We start from the raw sequence: 26,688 nt of genomic DNA, 5'->3' as shown, positions 1-26,688 counted from the left end.
GGAGACGGGGAATATCGCGCTGCTAAGTTCTTCCCCCGCTTCCAGGGGCCTTACCAGGTACAAGAAGCTAACCCCGCCCTCTCAGTTTACCGTCTTCACATGAATGACCGGACATACCCAAAATTCCATGGTCATCTCCTTAAGCCTTATCTGTCATCGCCTAGGTTTCATCAAACATCACCGGTAACCCACCAATCGGACACTGGACGTCGCAGCATTCTTCAAATCCTGGATGATCGAGTGTATCGCGGTCATAGACAACTCCGGGTAGTACTCAGCGGCGACGGTCCTAATGGTCAATGGAGGAATCTCGACGACTTGCGTACACACGATGGTTTCCGGGCCTTATATGATGAATATATAGGCGACGACGAACTGGCCTTGTGAGTCCCCTTCCTGTTTGCTCCTGTTTTCCTTTGTATTAGTGTCTGGGGGCTGTTTGTGTTTCTCTGTGGGTTTTTTGGCCATTATTGGTTTTTTTTCCCTGGCTTGCGCTCAGCAAGACTAAATTAACAGGACTTTCTCACAGAGTGTTCTCCTGCCCAGTCCTTCCAACGTGGATGGATTTGGAAAGTAACGTGTTGACAGGGGGGCGCTGGCAGTCCCCACGGCCTGGTGATCGTTCGTTCTTTTGCCCCTATTCCCTTCTTTTCAATTTTACGTTCCTTTGCCTTACCTCTTAATTCTTTCCTTATCTCTTTGATCTGGTCGAGTCTTCCCCTGGCTCTCATCTGGGCGGGGGAGAGTGTAAGTGCAGAGCCCTTACCACCACTCGTTCTCACCATATGATAGGATTTATCCCTATGCATTGGTCGATGTTGGTAGGTGAGATTTGATGCCGAAACGCGTCTTTCGGACTTCGCCGAAACGCGGCATCGAGCTCTGTCCGGCCTTATCCTATGCATGATATTTATTCTCATGCATAGGGCCGGCAAATTGCTTCCGAAACGCGGCAGCGGACTTCGCCGGATCTCTGCCCCTTTTTTCGATGGACTTCTGTTTGTTTCCTCATACATTCATATATATATATATATATATTGGTACATAGTTATAGTTCTCCTTTGTAAGGCATGCATGCCAAACACGGTCATTATGATCCCAAGGTCTGTTTCACTTCATACATAGATTTGCTGCCGCTTTTCTCTTATTTTGATTCCGTTTATTTTGCACGCTCCTCACAGGCCTCAAAGGAATTTGCAGCAAGGAAAAGCCTCTCTTCTTTATCTTTAGAAAGAGAGCCCTTTTCCTTTGGTTGTCCGCGACCTGCTGTAGTTCTTTTGAGTGCTTGTGAGTCCCACTTCCTACTTGGAATGTGGTTTTATGCTAACTGGGCGGACTTTAGTAATTATAGCTTCGTTGACACTCTGCCCAGGTATGCTTGTAACTTCTTCTTTATCTTTAGAAAGAGAGCCCTTTTCCTTTGGTTGTCCGCGACCTGCTGTAGTTCTTTTGAGTGCTTTAATTATAGCTTCGTTGACACTCTGCCCAGTGATCAACAAACATATGCAAACTCATAGACCGCTTCTGCGCCCGGACAATCCAACTACCTCTTTCCTTGCCACCGACTAGACAACAGTCGTGTTCCAGCCGTCTCTCTTTCAATCAAATCAAGCCGAACTCTTTCAGTGAACACCCCCCCTGGGTTGTTACACTTTTTTTAAGCGAATCTCAACTGCATGAGCTCTGCTGAGCCACCAGAAAATTTTTTTGACACCATTACACCTATTGAAGATCAATCCAAACCACGACTTCGGCAAGATACACCATTCCCCGAAATGACAACACCCCCTACAGACAAGGAATCCCTACAGAGGAAGATCAAACAGATAGAGGACGAGAGAAAGCGGGAGAGAGAGGAGCACAAGCGCGAAATGGCGGAGCTACAAGCACAAATGCGAGGTCTTCTCAAACGCGAGGCCGAGAAGCGCGACCTCCCTCCGCACAATCCCGCCACTTCCAGCTTACCTGCCAAATCAGAGTCCCCTCATCCTCCTATTATGTATGATTCTCTCCCCCAACCCAAATATTCCTTTCCAGTCCTCTCTGAACATGCCGACGCAGCGGCTATTCACCAACACATCTCGAAGCTTCGCAGCATCTTTACCCTCATGGCCGCTGGTTACCGCTATGAACCCACCGCTTTTGAGGCCCGCAAGCTCGCCCACGCCGCCCAGTCTCTTACTGGTATCCGCCATCTTCAATTTCTCGAAGGTGATGGCCTCCAATGTCGCACCTTTGATGACTGGGCAAAAGCTTTCAAGTCTGCAATGCTTCCGCTCGGCTGGGTATCCGAGACCGAAAAGAAAATCTATTCTCTTCAACCCCAGCTCCTCCGACTTGACAAAATCCCATTGGCCATCATGGATTTCAAACAGTGGTTCGCCCTCCTGAAGGATTCCGACAGCCCCATGTCCGAAGACGTCGCTACACACTGGCTGCGAAACCACATGACACCTGGTCTTTTGGCAGAGCTTGAACGGGACTTTGGTGGTGAGAATCAGCTTCGTCAGGCCAGTTTAGCTGAACTTCTCAAGCATATGGAAATCTGTGCCACCAGACTCCTTCGCTACCAGTCCGCTTTCGCCCCCATCGCGCTCACCTGCACGCCGATCGCTGCTGTCTCACCTGAAGCGTCTTCACCCATTGACATTGTTCAATGGCTCAACCCGCGACTTCCGCTCCCCAAGGGTGGTACTGGTCGCCGCGCTCGAGCTCACCTGGCAAGTGAACAGCGTTGTTTCCTCTGCCGCCAACCCGGTCACAAGTCTCCCGACTGCCCAAAGCGCAAGGAACCCACGGCAATCGCTGCTGTAAGCACCTTCGACCATGAGGAAGCGGAATTTGAGCAGGAGGAGGGAGAGATGTTCGCCAAGGTATTAGCCACACACCTTGCGCCGGAGCTGTCAGTCCCACCCATCCTTCTCGAATGTCGCATAGGCACTAATGGGTCACCCTTCCTCACCCTCTTCGACACAGGAGCAACAGTCACTCTAGTTGATCCGTCCCTCATCACCACCCACCAACTCCAAACTTATCCATCAGAGCAACGGCGGGTGGTATCATTAGCAGGAGGAGCACGGGGTCCAGCTTTACAATGTCGTGTAGGAGTAGAGGTATGCATCCAGAATCAAGTCTTCGCACTACATGGTTATGTCATGCCCCTACATGCCCGCTATAAAGTCATCCTAGGCCTGGATTTCATCTGCTCTCATGGGCTCCTCAGCGGTGCTTCTCGGCTAGGCAATCTCGCTCCTGACCTCCTTGGCCCCGTGGTTGCTTCAGTGACGACCGCTGATGGGTATGAGGACCTCCGCCTAGCAATCCTGCATGAGTATCACGAAATTTTCCCAGACAATATTGGTGAAGTTGCAAATTACCCACCGATCTGTGATGCCAACTCAAAGGTCCGCCACCATATCAACCTCACCCCCGGTGCGATACCCTTCAAATCCGCGAGTTATCGATCCCCTCACATGTGGCGACAGCAGTTAATTGAAGAGATCCAGAAACATCGGGAGGCTGGCCGATTGCGACCCTCCAGTTCGCCGTGGGCAGCACCGGCGTTCTTGGTTAAGAAGGAGAATGGAAAATTTCGGTTTATCTGTGATTATCGGGGCCTTAACAAAGTCACTACTCCAGACTCCACGCCAGTTCCCAATGTCGACGACATCCTCCATCGAGCTGCTTGTGGTAAAATCTTTGCCAAAATTGACCTGTCTGATGCCTTCTTCCAAACACTTATGCATGAACCAGACATCGAAAAAACAGCCATTACTACCGAACTCGGCCTATTTGAATGGGTAGTTATGCCACAAGGTGCTTGCAACTCACCCGCTACTCAACAACGCCGACTAAACGAGGCCCTCCGTGGGTTGCTGGGGGATTCTTGTGAGGCTTATGTTGATGATATCATTGTCTGGGCTGCTGATGCCGAGGATCTTGACAAACGGTTGCGAGCAGTGCTGGCTGCCTTACGAAAATCGGGGCTTGTGTGCTCTCCCACCAAGTCTGAATTTTTTCGCCACAAAGTCAAATTTCTTGGTCACGTGATATCCGCCAACCACATCGGCCCAGACCCCGCCAAACTCCGCACCATCGCCTCCTGGCCGCTCCCTCAGTCCGTCAAAGAGCTGCGATCCTTTCTAGGCCTCCTTCAATACCTCAGAAAATTCATACCGAGCCTAGCTACCCACACACGAACCCTCACCGCCCTCCTCCCGCCGACTCCAGCCGCCGAGAAAGCCTGGGAGAAGCAACAGCGTGCACTCCGGAAGGGCCAGTCCCCCAAGGATGTCCTGTCATGGGTCTGGGCATGGTCTAGTGAAGCGACTGCCGCGTTTGAGATTCTGAAGGCGAAAGTGGCGGAGATTTCTGGCCTCCGGCCATTGGACTATGCAGCTGCGTTATCCGGCGAGTGCCCCATCTACCTTTTCACTGATGCAAGCAATCACGGCACTGGCGCCTGGCTTGGTCAAGGCCCTGACCCCGATCATGCATTTCCAGTTGCTTACGACTCTCGCAGTTTATCAGCCGCCGAACGCAACTATCCAACACATGAGGAAGAACTCTTGGCCATCGTCCGTGCCCTCAAACTCTGGCGGCCTCTCCTTCTGGATGTCCCCATTCAAGTTCAGACCGACCACTTCACTCTCAAATGGTTCCTCCAACAGCGCGACCTATCCGAACGCCAAAAGCGCTGGCTGGGCATCCTATCCCGGTTCGACTTGCGTATTGACCACATCTCAGGTGTCAATAACTTCATCGCAGATGCCCTCTCTCGGCTTGGCGGCGTCGACGATGAGCAGGATGGTATGGAGACAGCTGAAGTCAGTGTAGCAGTCCTCGGTCTCCTCGGCCAAGACACATCCACCATCACCAAGGTCGCGCAAGGCTACGCCCAAGATCAGGTCATGGGAGCATGGTTGCAAGAGGAGGATAGGGCACCTGGAGTAACGTTGGAGAATGTTGAGAATGGTCAAGGAGTACATCAGGTGTTGCGATGGGAAGGCAGGCTATGTGTGCCCGATACCAGTGAGCTCCGAGAAGGTTTCATCCGCCAGTGTCATGATGATGTGGGCCATTTCGGCGTAGCGAAGACATTGGAGATGGTGCGCCGCAGCTATTACTGGGAGGGCATGAGGCAGGATGTTGTGGACTATGTAAGCTCGTGTGCACCCTGTCAGACTTCAAAGAGCACTACTGTCAAGCCCGCAGGCCGCCTTCACTCTCTACCAGTTCCACAGGCGAAGTTTCTCGACATTGGCATTGACTTCGTGGGCCCTCTCCCCACGTTGCAAGGTTTTGACCAACTCATTGTCATCACCGACCGCCTCACTGGTTATGTGGTCCTCATTCCTACCACCATCACAGCAAATGCGCGAGAGGTTGCCCGACTTTTTTACGACCACTGGCTTTCCAAATTCGGCTGCCCTCGCTCCATCGTCTCCGACCGCGGCAGCATCTTCCAGTCTGGGGTTTGGCGTCATGTCACCAAGCATATCGACACCAAGTCTATGCTTTCAACCTCATATCACCCCCAGACCGATGGTATCTCTGAACAGTCCAACAAATCAGTCATCGAGTCGCTTCGAACCCTCACTGACATCCGTGGGCATACATGGGCTGACCATTTGCAGCGCATTGCTTTTGCTCTCAACAACCATGTCCGTGCATCAACCAAGCACACTCCTGCCGAGCTGGTTTTTGGCAAGCGTCTCTCTCATGTTCCTCCCTTGGTGGCTGACACTCCAGCGAAAATTGCCGAAGCCTTGCAGTTCATGGTACCTTCGGAAGACGAATGGGAAGCAGCAGCTCGGCGTATGCGGCTCGACGAAGGGGAAGCACGAGACAATCTCCTCATGGCCAAACATCGACAAGCAGTTCAAGCCAACAAACATCGCCGGCCTGATCCCATTTACAAGGTCGGTGACCAAGTGCTGGTGAACACCCGTCATGTCAGGCATGAATACAAGTCCTCATCAGGCTTCAAAAATTCTGCTAAGTTCATCCCACGTTATGATGGTCCTTACACTATTGTCAAAGCTTTTCCAAATCAATCCCTCTATGAACTCGATGTCCCTGCTCGCGCCAATGACACCGCTCGACGCCATGTCTCCCTCCTCAAGCCTTACGTGGTCTCTGAACGCTATCATTCCTCATCACCTCCCCTCCAACCCCAAGTCCCAGCTCCACCTCGCCCCCAGGTCCTTGAGGTCCTTGACATCCGCACCAGGAAGAACACTGAGGAGGTCCGAGTCCGGTTAGTTGGTGAGCCAGCCCTTGGCAAGTGGCTACCCCGAGTTGAAGTCGAGTTATGGGATGGTTTCAAGGCTGCGTGGGAGGTGTATGATGGCCCAGATGAGTTGTTGTTGGAGTAATTTTGATGTTTTTTTCTTTCTTCTTTCAAACATGGACCCCACTTATTACCCTTTAGCCTAGTTGTTTCACCAATGGACCCCACTTATTTTTTCACCTAGTTTTTCTTGCTCTCGCCTTTTCTTCCAAGACCATGGCCTTTTTCAGGAAGGGGAGGGTGTAAGGCATGCATGCCAAACACGGTCATTATGATCCCAAGGTCTGTTTCACTTCATACATAGATTTGCTGCCGCTTTTCTCTTATTTTGATTCCGTTTATTTTGCGCGCTCCTCACAGGCCTCAAAGGAATTTGCAGCAAGGAAAAGCCTCTCTTCTTTATCTTTAGAAAGAGAGCCCTTTTCCTTTGGTTGTCCGCGACCTGCTGTAGTTCTTTTGAGTGCTTGTGAGTCCCACTTCCTACTTGGAATGTGGTTTTATGCTAACTGGGCGGACTTTAGTAATTATAGCTTCGTTGACACTCTGCCCAGGTATGCTTGTAACTTCTTCTTTATCTTTAGAAAGAGAGCCCTTTTCCTTTGGTTGTCCGCGACCTGCTGTAGTTCTTTTGAGTGCTTTAATTATAGCTTCGTTGACACTCTGCCCAGTGATCAACAAACATATGCAAACTCATAGACCGCTTCTGCGCCCGGACAATCCAACTACCTCTTTCCTTGCCACCGACTAGACAACAGTCGTGTTCCAGCCGTCTCTCTTTCAAATCGAATCAAGCCGAACTCTTCAGTGAACATCCCCCCTGGGTTGTTACAAGATGTAGCTCATCTTCGCCAATAAAGTCTTCCCAATGTAGACACTGGGTGTCTCACTAAGTGTCGTAGTAGTATAGTGTGTAGTTGACTAGCAAAACATGCACTGGTTGTAATACATGTGGATTGAGTATTGAAGAACTACAACAATATGCGACTACTATTTTACTAAGTACCAACTGTGTGTCAGAAAGTAAAGTTACACACATCAAATGCCACGTCATTACTAAGTATTTCAAATGTAACATTATACACATGGAATGTTACATAATCTGGATGAATACATACACAACAAATATAGCTGAATATTCATACAGCTTATACATGGGAATGCATGCATGTAAATGCACTGCATAAATTCCTGCATGTAAATGCAATGCATAAATTCCTGCATATGCAATATGCATAGGAGGATGCATGCACAAAGACTGCATGCATAGAGAATAAATGAGTATAGTGATGCCAGGAAGCGTGCGGAGGCGGCGGCCAAAGACAAGCTGAATGGGAGAGTACCCTGTAGAACGACGGACAGTATTGTTCATAGCCTGAGAAATACGAGGAAGGAACTTAGCCCATGAAGTGCCCTGTCTGTTAACCCAACTCCGCAACAATTGTCCGACTGTCTTGTTGGATCTCTCTGAAGTCCCATCAGTTTGCGGATGAAAAGCAGTCGACATCTTCAACCGGACACCCTGTTCATCCCAAAGGGTTGTCCAAAAGCGAGAGGTGAAGAGAGCGTCACGATCCGAGGTGATGGAGAGCGGTAAGCCATAGCGAGAGACCCAACAGTTCCAGAAGAGAAGGGCGAGGTCGCGAGCGTTGAGGGTGGTGGAGCATGGGACGAGTTCGATGAAGCCAGTTAATCGGTCAGTGATGGTGAGGAGATAGTCGTGGCCGCCAGCGCTGGGTAGAGGACCAACAAAATCCATAGCGATATCGTCGAATTTGTCGCGAGGGACCGGCAGCGGATGCAAGGGACCGACAGGTTTTTTGGTGGATGCATTTGCCTGTTGACATGAGTGACAAGCACGGACGAACTCACGGACATCTCCAACCAAGCCTTCCCAGAAGTAGCCTTCACGTAATACCTCCACTGTTTTCTCTATGCCCAAGTGTGCTGCAGTGCCTTCATGTGCTTGACGCATAAGGTCCTCACGAAGAGTGTCAACGTCGGGGATGCAGAGACGGTTATCGAGAAGGAGGAGAGTATGAGTGTCATGGGGGATGGTAGAGACGCCGGGAGCTGTGGTAGGATCAGCGAGCCAGTCCTTGAACAGATTCTCACGGTCATAACCCTGGGCAATGGTACGAATAATCTCCGGTGCTAATGTGGGAGCGAAGGTGACCACGGGGGCGAGAATACAATTGTCGGTCTCGGGCAGGGCGGGATCGGTGGGCGGAAGAGTGTCGGAGCCAATGTGTCGTGAAAGATGGTCGGCTAAGACGTTATGTTCACCCTTGATATACTCTATACGAACATCGAAGTCTTTGAGGATGTCCAGCCAGCGGATTTGTCGAGAGGACAAGTTGCGTTGACCTAAGAACCATTTGAGCGTAAAATGATCTGTGAAAGCATACATGGGAATACCATAAAGGAAAGGGCGCCAATGATCAAGAGAATGGACGATGGCCAGGAGTTCGCACTCGTGTGTGGAGTAGTTGCGTTGTGCCGAGTTGAACGAGCGGGAATCATAGGCGACAGGTTGAGCGTTTTCCTTGGTAGTACCGACGCCTATCCAGGCGCCCATGCCGACTTTGGATGCATCTGTGGTGAGGAAAACCTTGAGAGTACCAGCCTTGACAGCATCATAGTCGATTGTAGTCAAGCAGGGAACAGTACTCACGGCGCGACGCAAAGCGTCAAAGGCTACCCGTTCCTTAGGCCCATAGTTCCACCTCCAACCCTGCCATGACTCTTGCAAACGGCCCTTATGCTCCTTCAAGTGCCTGTAGTAGGCTTTCTCGGCGGCGGTGTTGGGAGGGAGACATGCGTGCAAGACCGAAGCGTGAGTAGCAAGGCTGGGTATGAACTCACGGAGATAGTTCAATAAACCAAGAAACGAGTGTAAAGCCTTGGGAGTCGTGGGGTGAGGGAACTGTTCAATGCGTGCGATTTTCGTGGGGTCGGGGAGTATCTGACCAGGACGGATGACATGGCCGAGGAAAGAGGTTTCGGTGAGGTAGAACTGTGATTTCTCACGAGAACAGCGCAAACCACTCCGACGCAGAGCTGCGAGAACACTCACACAATTTCGACGAAGATCCTCGCTGTCCGTTCCCCAGATGATGATATCGTCCACGTACGCCTCGCAACATTCTCCAGCGAGACCTTGCAGTGCTTCATTGATGCGACGTTGTTGGGCAGCAGGTGCATTCCGAATGCCCTGCGGCATGACGACCCATTCCAGCAACCCAAGCGGTGTTGTAATCGCCGTCTTGTGAATGTCGTCGTCCTTCATCAACGTCTGAAAGAAGGCATCCTTACAGTCGAGCTTGGCGAAAAGATTGCCGCGTCGAGCAGCACGGTGCAAGATGTCCTGGATGTTTCCCATAGGATACATGTCGGGCACGGTCTGGTTATTGAGTGCGCGAAAGTCGCAGACGAGACGGTGTTGGCCATTGGGTTTCTTGACGAGAAAGGCAGGTGACGCCCAAGGAGAACTAGAGTAGCGTAGACGACCTGCATTCAGATGTTCAGCAATCATCTCACGGAAGCGGGGCAAAAGAGTTTCAGGAACCCGGTAGGGAGCTGCATGACTGGGCGTAGCGTTAGGTTTCAAGATGATTTCGAACCTAACACCACTCTTGGTCTTCGTAATGCTTGGGAAATCGGCTACATCACCCAGTTTGTCACAAAAAACTTCTGCAAAGTCGTTCTTGAGTTGTGCAATGATCTCGGCGTAGGAAGCAGTTTCGGCCGCACCAAGAGAGACAGAATTTGATGAAGGAATCGCCGAAAATTTGGTGGTTATCGCCGAAGGCTGAGGCGCGACAGGAGTTTGCGAAACTTTTGACTTGTGAAAAATTTTGGAGTGGCGCATGGGAACGGTGATGTCAGTCCTGGCGAGAGGAGAAATTTTCGCATCATGAGAAACTGGTGGGGGACTCGTGGGAACGGCGACGTCATTGCCGGTGAGAACTTTCCCAGAGCTGCTCAAGAGACGCCGAAAAAGAGGACTTTGATCAAGTAGATGATAGCGCTTGCAGAAATTGAGACCCAAGATCCCATCATATGTACCGTTCAACTCCATGACAACTCCTTCGCCTGAATATATTGCATGTCGAACCCTAAACGTTCCACTCGTCACATCTCTGACTACCGGCCCAGGTTTCCCACCAGCCAACCGCACAGTACGCTCCACTGCGTCCTTTCGGACTTTCCAACCTAGTCTAGCTACCACTGACGGATCAAAGAAAGATGTACCAGCGCCCGTGTCGAGGAGAAATCGGAGAGGAGGGGGAGGGGCAATCGAGGTACGTCCATCAGCGGCAGCAGAGGCTTGAATGACTAGAGGAGGATGAAACAGTGCGTACGAGGTCTCGTCTGAGTCAATAGACGTCTCAAGCTGGAGATGGTCGTCAAGCTGACTGGTAAGTTCTTGGATGAGAACCTCGTGGTTGTCGACGTGGCGAGAGTTGACACGCGTAGGACCACGGCGGTTGGGACAGGTTTTGAAGTTGTGGCCCACCTTGCGGCAGTCATTGCATCGGTTTTCTTTGGCGAAAAGTTCGCGAATGTGTTTACCGGCAGGAGAGAGATAGTAAGGTAGGGGGTTTTGAGCTTGATAATAGTGGCTGATTGGATGAGCCAGGTGCGGTTGGGTCTGCGAAGTGACCGAGGCTTGAGGTTTGAGGCGAGCATGAGTGGGTTGATCCCGGTTCTCCAAGTACTTGACAACTGTCAGTTCTAACAGGTTGCGTACCTCGTCCAAGCTTCCATTCCTGAACTCCGGCGTCGTCATCAAACGAATGAATAATGGCTCGGGACAAGCGCCGCGGTAAAGGGTGGCCATAGAGGTGTCACTGGGATAGAGGTCAGTGCCCATCAAATTGTGTCGGTGTTGTATGGCTTGGTTATCGAAGGTTTCCCAGTCGCTAACCTGATTGAACTGTAGGTGGAGGAGGGAACGAAGTTCTTTCTGATCCCATGCGAGCGGCATCGCTGCCTTTTTGAAAGCCACTGTCCATGCGTCCCATCCCAACTCGCCATCTGCTTCCATCATCCGACCAGTAGTCCTCACCCATGCTTTCAGCGCGGTACATTCGATAGAGTTGTTCGCCACCTCCAGGATAATGACTCGCAGTTTCTCTGTCTGAGCGTCGTCATCTTGAGGGGAAAAAAGCGAATTAGTCCGGAGAAGCTTCTCTAGACGATCAATGTGAAGAAGGACAGCTGGAGCATCACGAATGGGACCAGTAAAGTTCGGAATGCTGGACGCTTGTGGGATAGTTACTTCTCGAGGTTTGTGATTCCCCTGAGTACCGAAGAGGCTTTGCTGACTGGTTAATTTCGACAGGTGGAGGATAACTGCTGCCACCTGAGCATTGATGTCTCCTTCGGCAGGAGATGCGTTTGCCTCCTCCGAGGGAGGAGTGTCTTTGAGCGTTTGACCCTTGGGGGGCATGAGGGGCGTTTGAGCGTTTGGTGAGTGGGCGTTTGGCGTTATTTTGTGTGCGTTGTTTTGAAAAAAGTGTAGACACTGGGTGTCTCACTAAGTGTCGTAGTAGTATAGTGTGTAGTTGACTAGCAAAACATGCACTGGTTGTAATACATGTGGATTGAGTATTGAAGAACTACAACAATATGCGACTACTATTTTACTAAGTACCAACTGTGTGTCAGAAAGTAAAGTTACACACATCAAATGCCACGTCATTACTAAGTATTTCAAATGTAACATTATACACATGGAATGTTACATAATCTGGATGAATACATACACAACAAATATAGCTGAATATTCATACAGCTTATACATGGGAATGCATGCATGTAAATGCACTGCATAAATTCCTGCATGTAAATGCAATGCATAAATTCCTGCATATGCAATATGCATAGGAGGATGCATGCACAAAGACTGCATGCATAGGGAATAAATGAGTATAGTGCTCTGCACTTACACCCAAGCCTCCTGCCAACCTGCATAGTCCTGCGCTGTATCGCGACTGAGCCACCGAGCCTTGGGGCCTTCACCGGCGAGGCGGGCGCGCACTTGGTAAACCTTTGGATGATTTCCCTTGGGGGTGAGGGTGCGGTCTTCAAGGATTTGGAGGATGCGTGGCGAGGAAACTGCCGGGCGGTCGAGTAGGCGAGGAACCGCGTGCTGGTGATACTGTTCGGACTCCCGGTATGGCTTGAGGCGCGAAACATGGCGGCGAGGCGTCGACTGTGTTGAGGTGACGGGGACATCCAATTCATAGAGTGATTGCTCAGGAAAGGCCTGGAGGATGGTGAAGGGGCCTTCCCAGCGGGGCATGAACTTCGCAGAACGGTTAGTGGCGGTCTTATATTCGTGACGGAACTCAGCTGTGTTCAAGTAGACTTTGTCTCCCGGGTGGTAAACAGGGTCCGGCCGACGATGTTTGTTGGCTTGAACACTTTGCCGATGCTTAGCGAGAAGCAGTTCGTCACGAGCGATGCCCTCTTCGAGGGCCATGCGTTGGGCAGCGAGATCCCATTCGGAAGCCGTAGGTTGAGCGAGGGACGGATCCGTAGCTGATGTTGAGGGGAGGAGCGGCGGAGTGAGTGACAGGCGTTTTCCGAAAACGAGCTCGGCGGGGGTGTGGTGGGTTGAGCGTCGGATGGTGTTGTTCATTGCGAAGGCGACCCGCTGTAGGTTAGCTGCCCAATTTCGGCCTTGGTCGTCAGTCCAGGTGCGCAGGATCTGAATGACTGTCTTGTTAGATCGTTCTGATATACCATCGGTCTGGGGGTGATATGCTGTGGACATCTTTAGCTTAGTGCCCAGGAGGGAATTCAACCGACGCCATGACGCAGCAGTGAATAACTTATCGCGGTCTGAGACGATGGATTGTGGTACCCCATATTTAGAAACCCAGTGGTCGTAGTAGAGTTGAGCGAAAGCGGAGGACGTGAGCGTCGTGACTGTTGGTATGAGAGCGACCCAACCGGTGAGGCGATCGGTAATGACGATGAGATAGTCGAAGCTGTGTGATTGCGGTAGTGGCCCCACGAAGTCTATGCCTATGTCGGAGAATTTGGCGGGAGGAACTGGTAATGAGTGTAGTAGTCCGGGAGGTTTGGTGGTGGTAGCTTTGGATGTCTGACAGGCTGGGCAAGTGCTGACAAAGTCCTTTACGTCACTAGCCATACCATCCCAGAAGTACTTACAACGCAATAGTTCAAGTGTTTTCTCCACCCCGAAATGGCCCATCGCATCGTGACATTCCTGTAGGCACTGTTCTCGCAAGGTGAGTACGTCGGGAATGCAGAGCCGGTCTTCATATGTCAGCACCGTTGTAAGAGGCTAGCCTCCGACCCAGTGACCCACGGTCACCACCTTCCCCAGCTTCTAGTTTCGAGCCGCGTTTCAATTTGCTTCCGCTTCTTCCTCCAAGTTGCGCGTGTCAAATTGCATCCGCGCTCCCTTTCCCAGGTCACGTGCTTTATTTTTCCCCTGTTTCTCCGAGCCGCGTCTCAATTTACTTCCGCTCCTTTCCTCCAAGTCGCGCGCGTCAAATTGCATCCGCACTCTCCCTCCCAGGTCACGTGCATCATTTTACTTCCGCTTTTTCTCTTCTTGCTTTCTCTTCCATTTCTCGTCCTAAGTCCGAGTTTCTTGTCCGATTTTTCATGCCACAAGCCCCGGTGTTTACCGGGCTTTGGTCGCGACTGGTTTCGAGAGCGAAGGCAAAGTGCATGGAAAGGTTGACACACAACTTCCTTTATTCTTTTATCCTTGTTGTGTTCAACCTTTCCTTCTTCCGACTTTACAGTCACAAGTACCTTGCCTTCTCCTCTGTAAGCAGAGCTCTCTACTAATTACCTTCTCCCCTCAGACCCCCTGGCTAATCCTGATCAGTGTTCCTATCAATTCTTCATCTTGTCTCCTTTACTAGTCGCTGATAGGACATAATCAGGTAAGCTTCGGGCTCTTCGGGTTTCACACAAACTTCCTTTATTCTTTTATCCTTGTTGTGTTCAACCTTTCCTTCTTCCGACTTTACAGTCACAAGTACCTTGCCTTCTCCTCTTGTTCCTATCAATTCTTCATCTTGTCTCCTTTACTAGTCGCTGATAGGACATAATCAGCGTATGCATTTGGGATCTTGTTTGCTTCTCTCCAGTCCGAAGTTAAGCCTCGAGCCCTGCCAGCCCTAAGAGCCCACCAGTTCTCTCCAAGCCTTGTCCCTCCGAGCTAGCCCCAACAGTACAGTGAAGGTCTATTGTCCGGACCTTACAGCCGGTTCACCACGTGGCTCGAGCTCCATGGCAAACACGCCGAAACTTGGGATGCATGGCAAGTCTCCCTTAAGTCTCACATTCTCGCCCGCGGCTGGGAGTCCAAACTCCGCCACCGATTCATGCAGCTCCGCTGCTTGGACACCACACCCGCCGCGTTCGATGCATTCTTTCACCTTGTTATCAGTTACCAAGGCATTCTTCATGACTTCGAGGACCCCCTCAGCGACGTGGACGTCAACCGCTGGCTATTGGACGGTGTCGATGCCTTGGTTACTCACCGCACCAAAGCTGCTCTCCGCGCACGAGGCAAAACGGTGCTCTCCGCAACGTCGGCCGACCTATACGAGATCATGATGGACGTCATCGATGATGCCATGCTTGAGGCGCGTTTCCTTCAGGTGCCGACACGCCCCCGCCACCCACCAACCGTCGCCAACGTCATCGCTCCCACCCCCGCGCCTCCACTCATTGCCAAACTCGCCCCTGCCCCCTCCACCACCACGAAGGGCCACACCGCACAACAGCTCGATTGGCTCGACCCCGCCAAACGGCTCCCCCTCGGTGACGCTGGCCGATCTGCCCGCGCCTATCTTCAAAGCATCAACGCGTGTTTCTCATGCCGCGTTGTCGGCCATCACCGCCTTATCTGCCCAACCCGCCCCCCCTCCACCCCGCCCAACGCCTCCGCGTCCGTGCCGGTCGCTAACCTCGTCTCCCTTGCTGACGACGACGAGTCCGACCACCACGGCGTTTTCGCTGTCGACCCTGTCACAGACACTCTAGTACAGGATGCCTCGTCTGCGCTCGCTGGGTCAGTACCTCTCATCATGGTCAATTGCCATTTCAAGGCTGACGGAGACACTGTCCCAGCACTCGTTGATTGCGGCGCTGGCATCAACGTCGTCGACCGGGCGTACGCAGAGCAACAGGGATGGCAAGGACGGCCGATTATACCGGTGGGGACCAAAATGGCAGACAATCGGGCGGGTCCAGTTGTAGACCAGGAGTATGTAGTGGATGTAATCATTGGTGACACTACCTACAACGCTACCCCATTCTACGCCATGGCCCTTGGTCCACGATACCGCCTTATCCTCGGTTTACAGTTCTGTCGTCAACACCGCCTATTTGTAAGGCATGCATGCCAAACACAGTCATTATGATCCCAAGGTCTGTTTCACTTCATACATAGATTTGCTGCCGCTTTTCTCTTATTTTGATTCCGTTTATTTTGCGCGCTCCTCACAGGCCTCAAAGGAATTTGCAGCAAGGAAAAGCCTCTCTTCTTTATCTTTAGAAAGAGAGCCCTTTTCTGTAAGTGCAGAGCCCTTACCACCATTCATTCTCACCATATGGTAGGATTTATTCCTATGCATTGGTCGATGTTGGTAAGTGAGATTTGATGCCGAAACGCGTTTTTCGGACTTCGCCGAAACGCGGCATCGAGCTCTGTCCGGCCTTATCCTATGCATGATATTTTATTCTCATGCATAGGACCGGCAATTGCTGCCGAAACGCGGCGGCGGACTTCGCCGGATCTCTGCCCCTTTTTTTCGATGGACTTCTGTTTGTTTCTGCATACATCCACACATACATATATATATAGATCTCATACATAGTTATAGTTTTCTCTTTCTCTAAGCGAAACTCATGCATATCAACCATTGCTAGTTTCGCATCCAGTAGACCACTATAACTATAAACAAACACCGAACGCTTCCTCGAACGCATCCGAACGCCCTCTAGACCTATACCACGAACGCCCATCCTTCTCGAACGCCAACCGAACGCAGTGAGGCACCCCCAGTGCCTACACTTTTTTCGAAACTAGCACCTACCTTTTTTACACCATATCCATCATGCCCAAATCAGCTCAAGACTCTCCAACGGAGTTGCTCGCGCGTCTGGTCGACCGCGTCCAACAACAAGACGATACGCTGGCGCTCCTCACTGAGCTGCTGGCTAAACAAAACAAACTATCAGCTACCAAGGAACGCTATACACCCCGAGGTATACCATTGCCCAAGGCGTCAGACATCCCTCGTTTCGAGGGTCCCCTTGGCGATGCAGACCGCGCCCTTACCCATTTGCGTCGGCTTCAACAGGTTTTGCGAACGCACGGCCTTCTGACTCCCTCGGATGACGAGGAGGTGGAAGAGAGACGCCGTGTGACAGTGATTGAGCTGGCGAACAATTCGATTGAGTGCGCTGGTCTCGTTGGTTGGGTTGAGCAAGACGGTCGCCGTATGGAGGCCGATGGAATAACGACATGGGAGACGTGGTCAGCTGCCTTCAAGGCTAAGGCCATGCCGTCCAACTGGGAGTTCCGCGAAAGCCGTGCTCTTTTTCGTCTCTCCTTCCACGAGGCGTCGTCGGAGGGTTGGAAAAAATTCGACAATGCGGTGATTTTGCACCGTGCCCACCTCCTTGGGAGTAAGCTATACCCGACCGACCAACAACTCACCAGTTTTTATCGTGCGGCCTGTCCCGAACGCCTTTTTCTTCGCTTGGTTGACTTGCCCGAATTTCACGTCGACGATCTGGACGCACTGCGGGCCTTGATCAGCAATCATGTCGAACGAATTCAACACGAGGATGCCGCCTCTCGGATTAGGTCCCGTCCCACCAACCAGGTTTCTTCCGACAACGTCCAATTACCCCACTCTATGTCCTACTATCATGACCCTTCCCACGCTCTGCCATACTATCTCTCCCCGGCGGGCCGCCATATCCGTGAAGTCTTCCGCAAGGAGAACCGATGCTACGATTGTCGTAAAACGGGGCATCAGCATTCCAAGTGCCCTACCCGTACACGCGCTCCGACTCCTAAGGTCAACCAACTCGAGACTGAACTGACGGCAGGCGATGCCACCTCGGCCTATCTGACGTTAGCCCAAACCGTTCCTCCAGCCAATGATGATACCTGTGACGCGACGTACGCTCTTTTCCATCCTTTGCTCTCCATATCCGTCCCAGTCTCCGCTGACAGCCGTTTATCAGCCCCCTCCCCTAAATTCTTACTCGACACGGGGGCGTCCACAACCTTTGTGGATCCGAGGTTGGCGGCGAGACTGGGCTGGGAAGTGAAGAAAGGGTTGGTACGGATGCGAGTGCGTCTAGCCGGAGGTTTGGCGGGTCCGTTGGTCACAGATATGGTCGTCGGGTCGTTTTCCCTAGGTGGTCGCATGTATCGAGTCGATGGTGTCCTGATGGATCTGCACGGTACCTACGATGGTATCTTAGGACTAAATTTCTTCGCGCGGCACGGATTACTCGCGGAATCAAATTCTTTCATCCGGTTATTGGAGGCGGGCGGTGTGAACTTGTCTGCGTTAGGCTTGCAAAAGTTAGGTGCGCCAGTTTCCCACGCCGCCGCAAATCCCGCCTCGACTACCGCCACAGTGTCATTCGCCGACACCCGCCCCAATCTTTCGCAGACCCGCGCGGCCGCCGAGTCCGACAGTCTGACGGATGTTCTACGCAAGCTTCAGACCGAATTCCACGATGTTTTCTGCGACGACCTAGGCGACGTGCGAAATTTCCCCACCATCTCCAAAACAAAGTCTGGCGTGCGTTTCGAAATTAACTTGAAACATGGGGCTACTCCCCACCGCTCGCCACCCTATCGAGTACCGGAAGCCCTGCTTCCACGTTTCCGCGAGATGTTATTAGAACATCTGAATGCAGGACGTCTTCGATACTCTAGTTCCCCTTGGGCCTCCCCGGCGTTTCTCGTGTCCAAAGGTAATGGCAAATTCCGAATGGTCTGTGATTTCCGCGCTCTGAACAACGTCACGGTCCCCGACATGTACCCTATGGGGAATGTCCAGGATATACTCCACCGTGCCGCCAGGAAGGGCAAGATTTTCGCAAAACTTGACTGTAAGGATGCCTTTTTCCAAACGCTAATGAAGGAGGAGGACATCCCGAAAACCGCTATCACCACTCCTCTCGGTCTCCTAGAGTGGGTGGTAATGCCTCAAGGGATTCGGAACGCGCCGGCCGCACAACAGCGTCGCATTAATGAGGCGTTACAAGGTTTAACTGGGGAATGTTGCGAGGCTTACGTGGATGATATCATCATCTGGGGGAAGGATGCGAAGGACCTGCATGATAATATTGTGAGTGTTCTTTCTGCCCTACGTCGAAGTGGTCTTCGCTGCTCGCGTGAGAAGTCAAAGCTGTTCCTCGACGAAGTAGCGTTCTTAGGCCACATCATCCGCCCCGGACAGATTCTGCCCGACCCCGCCAAAATCGCACGTGTCGAGCAGTTCCCCCTCCCGGTCAATTCTCACCAACTCCACTCGTTCCTTGGTCTCGTTAATTACCTTCGCGATTTCGTACCAAACCTGGCCGACCACACCGCCGTGCTTCACGCCACTCTTCCTCCGAATGCGGCGGCTGAGAAAGCTTACTACAAGGCTGTCAAGATGCATAAGGGACACCTCCCCGAGGGATGGACTGGTTGGAGATGGTCGTTCGGCCCTGCGGAGAAGGCGGCCTTTGAAGCGACTCGACGCGCGGTGAGTACTGTCCCCTGTCTTGCCGTTATCGATTATGATGCTGTCAAAGCGGGAAAGCAGCAGGTCTTTCTATTCACCGACGCTTCCAACACAGGTACTGGCGCTTGGATTGGTGTCGGTACCTCTCGGGAGTCCGCCCAGCCCGTGGCCTACGATTCGCGCACCTTCAATAGTGCACAACGGAACTATCCGGTACACGACCGTGAGCTGCTGGCGATTATTAATGCCCTCGATCATTGGCGCCCTCTGCTATACGGCATTCCAGTCCACGTCTACTGCGATCACTTTACCCTTCAATGGTTCTTAGGTCAACGTAATCTCTCTCCCCGTCAGCTTCGGTGGCTGAGTACTCTGAAGGATTTCGACCTCCGCATCGAATACATCAAAGGGGAGTTCAATACTCTCGCCGATTATCTCTCTCGTCACGCCCCTTCGGATGCCGCCGAACCTGCCGACCCCTCCCTGGATCAATCACCGGTTTCAGTTCATGCCACAATGACATACGAGCCCACTTTGGATCCGGACACCCTTCGCGCGATTGCGCAGGGTTATCAAGGTGATGTATTATTCAAAGAATGGCTTGCTGATCCGTCTACTGCTCCAGGTGTTACCCTCCATAATCACGATACACACCAACTCCTCCTCGTTGACAACCGTTTATGCATCCCGGACGTTAATACCCTTCGTGAGGAACTTATGCGGCAAGCACATGAGGGAACTGCTGGACATCTGGGAGTGGAGAAAACTATGGAGATACTCAGGAGTGGATACTTTTGGGAGACAATGTCCAAGGATGTCCGTGAGTTTGTCCGTGCGTGTCACTTATGTCAACAGGCAAATGCCCCTACGACGAAACCGGCTGGTCCTTTGCATCCGCTCCCGGTCCCACGCGATAAATTCGATGACATCGCTATCGATTTTGTGGGACCACTCCCTTCTTCCGGCGGACATGACTATCTTCTCACGATCACGGATAGACTAACCGGGTTCATTGAATTGGTTCCATGTTCTACCACTATTAACGCTCGCGACCTCGCTATCTTGGTTTGGGACAGATGGGTTTCTCGCTATGGCCTCCCGCTCTCTATTACGTCCGATCGCGATACACTATTTACCTCACGATTTTGGACGACCCTCTGGGAGCAGCAGAACGTCAAGCTCAAAATGTCCACGGCTTTCCATCCGCAAACCGACGGCGCCTCAGAGCGTACGAACAAGATGGTAGTTCAACTCCTTCGTAGCTGGGTGGACCGACATGGCAAATCTTGGGTTAAGTACCTTCCTCGTGTTTCCCAAGCCATGAATAATACTGTCAGACGTTCCACAGGTTTCTCTCCGGCACAACTGGTCTTTGGTCGCCGACTACGTACCCTTCCAAGCCTTCCCCGACCTCCCTCCTTCATCCAGGCGTCTCTTCCTACGCGGGCTGAATGGACTCTCGCTGCGGATCGCACTGACCTCTCGCTCGCCGACGCTCGCGATAACCTCATTTTGGCGAAACATCGTATGGCCGTCCAGGCCAATCGCCATTGTCAGATGTAGAGTTGTCTAGAGAGAGCTTGAGCACGCGGTGTCGATTGCCAGAGATGTCTAAGTTGCATGGAAACTATTCTACAATCCTTTGTCTTTATTTGTTTCGATATTGTAAGTGTTCTGGCTTATGTAATCTAATCTCCCCTTCTTCCCATGCCACCACCAACAATTCCCATGCCTCCACCAGCAATTCCCATGCCTCCACTAACAATTCCCATGCCTCCAGATCCCTACTGATCTCTCCAGATCCAGGTCGGATCATTCATTCTGACACTCCCCCTTGATCCAACCTCTGCATTCCAAGGAGATGGCACAACTTGACAAAAGCTTCAGCTGGAAGGCTCTTTGTCAGAAGATCAGCAATGTTTTCCACTGATGGGACATGGGCAAGTGAGATAGCCTTATCCTCAACCTTCTCTCGAATGAAATGGTGCCTCATATCAATGTGTTTAGACTTTTCATGGTTCACTGGATTCTTTGACAAGGCAATGGCCCCAGCATTGTCATTGAGCAGCTGGAGTGGCTGATCACCCAGGCCAAGTCCTATATCATCCAAGAGCAGCCTTAGCCAAATAGCCTGCTTTGCTGCATCAGTGGAGGCCATGTATTCGGCCTCTGTGGTTGAGAGAGCCACAGTAGGTTGCCTCTTTGACTTCCAGCCAACTACACCTCCATATATCTTGAAAACATAACCAGTGGTGGACCTCCTTGTGTCAAGGTCTCCTCCCCAATCTGCATCAACATATCCCAGTGCAACTCGCTTGCTTGAGTGGGCATCAAAAGTCAATGAAAGATCTGAAGTGCCTCTGATATACCTCAGACAATGTTTCGCTGCAAGCCAATGGGACTCATTCCATTTGCTGATGAATCTTGACAGAACACTTGCTGCATGAGCTAGATCTGGCCGTGTCACTGTTGCTGCATAGAGAATAGAGCCCACTAGCTTTGGATATGGTCGATGTTGTGCTAGCTCATGCTCTTGATCTGTTGCTGGAATCGGTTTGAAGCCTGAAGGAAGAGGCGTCTTTGCTGGATTGCAATTGGACATGTCAAAGCGGTCAAGCAGGGACTCCATATAATGCTCCTGGGAGAGATAGAGTTTCTTCTGTGGCCTGTCCCGGTATATATTGATGCCCAGGAAGTAGCCAGCAGGCCCAGAGTCAGAGCACTCAAATTTGCTGTTAAGTGCCTGCTTGAATTTGTCCAATGTCTTTCTTGAATTGCAGGCAATGAGCTGATCATCCACATGGACAGAGAGCATGAGCAATTCCCCCTCACAACGTCGAACATAGAAGCAGGGGTCAGCTCTGGTTGGCTTCAGCCCTTGAGACTTTAACCACTGATCAAGTGCTTTGTTGAAACATCTTGGTGACTGTCGCAACCCATAGAGTGACTTGTTCAAGAGTAGGATCTTGTTTGCTGGGATGTCGCTTCCTTCTGGTGCTTCAAGATAGATGGTTTCTTCGAGATCGCCATTGAGAAAGGCTGCCTTGATGTCCACCTGGTCACATTCCATGTCAAGATGGTTGACCAGAGAGAGGAATACCCTAATCGAGTCTTTGTGGGCAACAGCAGAGAAGACCTCATTGTAATCAATTCCAGCCTTTTGAGAAAATCCTTTGGCAACCCATCTTGCCTTGTATGCTGCTGGTTTCCCTGTTGTCCCATCAATCTTCCTGGTATAAACCCATCTTGCCTTCAGGACCCTCTGTCCTGGTGCCCTATCCACCACCTTCCACACATTATACTTCTCCATCTTTTCCAATTCTTCCATCATAGCCTGATGCCACTGCTCCCCCTCGCCTGACTGAATAGCTTCTCTGTAGGTATTGGGTGTGTTGATTGCCATAGCATTCAGAGCTGTTGCGATAGTACCCCAGGTCTCTGGATTGTCAGTCAGGGCAAGAGGATCAATGGATGAAACATCACTGTTTGTCTCTTCTGATGCATTGGATGATGGTGATGCCTCAGGTTGTTGCTGTATTCCAGTGTCATACCTTGCCAGCCTACGAAGAAGCTCCATGGGTGATTGATGCTCAGCTGGAACTGCTCTAGGTCTTACTTCATCCTGAGGATTCACTTCCATGGGGGCAGGGATGATTCTGTCAGGTATTTCTGCCAATGGATCTTGGGCATGTGTTGATGTGTCTCTGTTCTTGTTGTCATCCCACTCCTCCAGCCTAAGAATACTCCCCCTTGCTGGCATCTTGGAATGAGGAATGTCCAGCTTCTTTGGCAAAATGGTATCCCTTGACACCTTGATCTTCATGTCTTCATCATCCAGAATTCGATAACTGGAAGTGCTGCTATCACTGGCATACCCCATAAACCTTCCTTGTCGATAGCGAGGCTTCAATTTGTTGGTGTTGGTATAATCCCTAAAGAAAATCTTTTCTCCAAATGCTTGAAGTTGAGTGAACAACAGTTTCTTGCCATACCAGCGTTCAAAGGGAATTCCATTGTTGGAGTCAAAGGAGCAGTTGCGAGAGAAGGCAATGTATTTAGCAGCCTCACCCCAGAAGCTAGCTGGCAGTCCAGTCTCCACAAGCAAAGTTCTCACACCATTGAGGATAGTAAGATGCGCCCTCTCCACTCTCCCATTCTGTGCATGAGCATCAGGTGGCACCATGACATGCTCAATCCCTTTCTCCCTGATATACCTCTGGAATGCTGCTGATGTAAATTCTCCGCCCCTATCAGACCGAATAGATTGAACCTTATGACCAGTCTGAGTTTCAGCATGATTGACAAAGTTTTTGAAACTCTGCAGTGTCTCAGACTTCATTCTCATCAAGGTGAGGGAAATCCGGTGGCTGTAATCATCATAGACAGTCAGGAAGTATCGCATACCTCCCTTGGAAGCGACTGGTGCTGGTCCCCAGATGTCGATATGCAATAGTTCAAGTGGCCTGGAAGCTCTGATGTTGGGTTCAGGTGGTGAAGGAAGTCGCCCAGTTTTCCCCTTAATACATGCTTCACAATAGAAATCTTTGGTATCACCAGCATTTGCATTCTTCAATTGATTATTCTGACCAAGTCTCCCTTCTTTTGCAAGCCTAACCACTTTCTCAATCCCCAAATGCCCTAGCTTATGATGCCATTCTGAGAGAGTATCAGCCAGTTGAACAGGATAGGCATGGCCAGATGGATCTACCTGCAGGGAGTAGGCACCATCTTTGAATGGGGCAGACAAGCAGACCTGGTTAGATTGATCAAAAAGTTCACCTTTACTGCTGCTGAATGCCCAGTGGAAACCAGATGGGACCTTGTTAACAGCGAGAAGGTTGCACTGGAGTTGGGGAACATGGAGGACTTGCTGAAGAGTGGTAGCTCCAATGGTCATAGTTCCCTGGCCAGCGACTGGAAGGATAGTGCCATTACCAATCTTTACACTTCTGACAATTGTTGCTGGCCCATAGTTGTGAAGTAAGCCTTTGTTGCTAACCATGTGGTGTGAAGCCCCTGAGTCCACTATGAAGGAGTTGTCATGGAAACAGGTTGTAGTTGCTGCTACAGCATGGAAGGTAGATGCCAGCTCCTCTGCCTTAGCAGACTCACCGGTACCCACCCTAGCCTGACCTGACTGACTGTGGTTATTGCTGAACTTCCTGAGAGAGCAGTCTCTGGTATTGTGAGTAGGCACTTTATGGATACTGCACCATTTCTCAGTCCATTCCCTTGGCTTGGCCCTTCTATTGCTTTTGTTGCCTTGGGTGTGACTCTCCTGCACCCTGTTAGCCATTGCTACCTCCTCACTGGACCTCCTTGTCCACTCAGCTTGGACTGCTGCCTGCACAGCCGAAGAGGTAAGTGGTTCCCTGAGCCAGAGAGTTTGCTTGACAGTGGTGAATGATTCTGGAAGAGCTAGGGTCATGGCATAGGCAAGCATTCGGTCCGAGAGGTTCTCACCACTGCTGTTGATCTGAGCATGGGCTGATCTGATTTCTGCCATGCGCTTGTTTGGGTCTTCTCCTTCAATGACAGGGGATATCCACATTTGTTGCAAAAGTTGAGCCTGTCTTGCGCCCACTGCTGCTGAGTACTGGGATTTGAGCTCCTCCCAGAGTGCTGAGCTGTCTGCTGTCTCTACAGATCGTATGTTGGCAGGGAGGGATGCCTGGACTTCTGGTGAGAGTGATTTGATAAGAAGGGCAAAAGCTTGCCTGGACCTCTTGTACTTCTCCTTGTCCTCTTTGGAGGACATGCTGTCAAGGCTGACTGGAGTACCAATCTCCAGGTCCTTGAGGATGAGAGATGTTTTGATAGATAGCTCCCATTCAGCATAGTTCTGGGGGCCAGTTAAGATGACCCCCTGGTAGGATGTGTTGTTGTCTGTATTGTTGGACATGATGTGTGTGTAGCTTTCAGAGCTCTATAGGAGAAGTGAGAGTCGTGTTCTTTGTAATAGAGATAAAGAGACGTCCAGGTTGTACTTAGCTAACGCAAGGCAAGTTTGCTTGTGCACTAGGCGCAGTGACTTGCCACTGGGGGGCACCAGATTTTCTCACCACTTGTTGGTATCAAGCAGTACCTGTGGTACTAATGCAATAGTGACCTGCAGGATTTGTGTTGGTTGACTGATGTGTTTGCTAGAGTCTAGTGCTGTTAAGCAGCAAGGCTCATAACCTGTCAGATGTAGAGTTGTCTAGAGAGAGCTTGAGCACGCGGTGTCGATTGCCAGAGATGTCTAAGTTGCATGGAAACTATTCTACAATCCTTTGTCTTTATTTGTTTCGATATTGTAAGTGTCCTGGCTTATGTAATCTAATCTCCCCTTCTTCCCATGCCACCACCAACAATTCCCATGCCTCCACCAGCAATTCCCATGCCTCCACTAACAATTCCCATGCCTCCAGATCCCTACTGATCTCTCCAGATCCAGGTTGGATCATTCATTCTGACAGCCATCGCCGTCCGGAAGTAGTTTACAAGGTTGGGGATTGGGTGTGGTTGGATACCCGAAATAGGTTGAAGGAGTTTCGTGCTGGAGACGGGGAATATCGCGCTGCTAAGTTCTTCCCCCGCTTCCAGGGGCCTTACCAAGTGCAGGAAGCTGACCCTACTCTTTCAGTGTACCGTCTCCATATGAATGACCGAACTTACTCCAAATTTCACGGCCACCTCCTCAAGCCATACCTGTCGTCTCCTCGGTTCCATCAAACCTCGCCTGTCACCCAACCGCCTGACACCGACCGTCACCGCATTCTCCAGATCCTGGACGACCGGAAGTACCGAGGCCAAAGGCAACTCCGGGTAGTACTATCTGGCGACAGCCCGAACGGTCAATGGCGGAACATCGACGATTTACGCGCCTATGATGGCTTCCAGACTCTTTATGACGAATACATAGGTGAAGACGAATTGGCATTGTGAGTCCCCTTGGTGTTTTCTTTTTCTGTCTCTCTTTCCGTGTAATTCGGGGGCTGCTTGCGCTTCTCTGTGGGTTTTTTGGCCATTATTGGTTTTTTTTCCCTGGCTTGCGCTCAGCAAGACTAAATTAACAGGACTTTCTCACAGAGTGTTCTCCTGCCCAGTCCTTCCAACGTGGATGGATTTGGAAAGTAACGTGTTAACAGGGGGGCGCTGGCAGGCCCCACGGCCTGGTGATCATTCGTTCTTTTGCCTCTATTCCCTCCTTTTCAATTTTACGTTCCTTTGCCCTTTCTCTTAATTCTTTCTTTCATCTTTTGGTCCGGTCGAGTCGTCGAGTCTTCCCCTGGCCCTCATCTGGACAGGGGAGAGTGTAAGTGCAGAGCCCTTACCACCATTCATTCTCACCATATGGTAGGATTTATTCCTATGCATTGGTCGATGTTGGTAAGTGAGATTTGATGCCGAAACGCGTTTTTCGGACTTCGCCGAAACGCGGCATCGAGCTCTGTCCGGCCTTATCCTATGCATGATATTTTATTCTCATGCATAGGACCGGCAATTGCTGCCGAAACGCGGCGGCGGACTTCGCCGGATCTCTGCCCCTTTTTTTCGATGGACTTCTGTTTGTTTCTGCATACATCCACACATACATATATATATAGATCTCATACATAGTTATAGTTTTCTCTTTCTCTAAGCGAAACTCATGCA

At 51.0% G+C, this 26,688-nt stretch overlaps 3 pseudogenes; 1 reads left to right on the top strand and 2 right to left on the bottom strand.

The window, feature by feature from the left end:
- Positions 1-7,139: 7,139 nt before the first annotated feature.
- On the bottom strand, positions 7,140-13,601 carry CNE03000 (annotated as a pseudogene).
- Positions 13,602-15,677: 2,076 nt separating this feature from the next.
- On the top strand, positions 15,678-20,588 carry CNE02990 (annotated as a pseudogene).
- A 35-nt stretch (positions 20,589-20,623) lies between these two features.
- Positions 20,624-25,492, bottom strand: CNE02980 (annotated as a pseudogene).
- Between the last annotated feature and the right edge of the window lie 1,196 nt (positions 25,493-26,688).

The sequence above is a fragment of the Cryptococcus neoformans genome, assembly GCF_000091045.1.
Source record: "Cryptococcus neoformans var. neoformans JEC21 chromosome 5 sequence".
NCBI classification, from domain to species: Eukaryota; Fungi; Basidiomycota; class Tremellomycetes; order Tremellales; family Cryptococcaceae; genus Cryptococcus; species Cryptococcus deneoformans.
The sequence above is the reverse complement of the archived record's forward strand: the minus strand, read 5'-3'. Positions and strand labels throughout refer to the sequence as shown.